Genomic DNA, 577 nt, shown 5'->3' on the forward strand with positions numbered 1-577 from the left:
CGCTGGGGCTCCCGCTCGCGCGGGCCGCGCGCCCAGCTTGGGGCAGCGGGTGCTCGACGAGGGCTTCGCGCGCAGGGGCGGCCGGCCTGCTGCGGCCCGTGCTCGCTGCCCGCGGGCGGGCAGCCCCCGGGGGCGCGGGGAGAGGCGGCCCGCCGGGTCTGCCCCCTCCTGCGTTCTGCAACAGGCGCTGGAGCGCGAGCGCAGGCCGCTGGAGCGCGCGGCCACGCAACCAGAACGCGAACCCGGAACCTCCCTTCCAGTGGCTGCTTTTCTACGCTGCTAGCCCGTCAGGCGCGGTGGCCAAGTGGTAAGGCGTCGGTCTCGTAAACCGAAGATCGCGGGTTCGAACCCCGTCCGTGCCTCAAGTCGGACTGAGCGACGTCACGGCTCGCTGATGAGGGGCGTGGAGAGGGCTCCCTTTCGCCAGCCGCTTTTTGTTTTCCGGGCTCGGCTTCCTCGGCAGCATCAGAAAAGCCAGTCAGCGGGCTGGGGGCGGTTCGCCTGCGGGCTGCGTGCCCGCCTGTGGATGCCCTCGGCCTGCTCCTCCCCGGGGAGGCGCTGAGACCCGCGCACGAGC

At 73.0% G+C, this 577-nt stretch overlaps 1 non-coding gene across 1 annotated transcript; it reads left to right on the forward strand.

Annotated features, from left to right (window-relative positions):
* The first annotated feature begins 290 nt into the window (after positions 1-290).
* TRNAT-CGU (transfer RNA threonine (anticodon CGU)) lies at positions 291-362 on the forward strand. The gene has a single exon. It is a non-coding gene; the product is annotated as a tRNA-Thr (tRNA).
* The last annotated feature ends 215 nt before the right edge of the window (positions 363-577 follow it).

The sequence above is a fragment of the Heloderma suspectum genome, chromosome 2 (genome assembly GCF_057233095.1).
Source record: "Heloderma suspectum isolate Gila_16-S chromosome 2, 16-S_ref, whole genome shotgun sequence".
NCBI lineage: Eukaryota > Metazoa > Chordata > Lepidosauria > Squamata > Helodermatidae > Heloderma > Heloderma suspectum.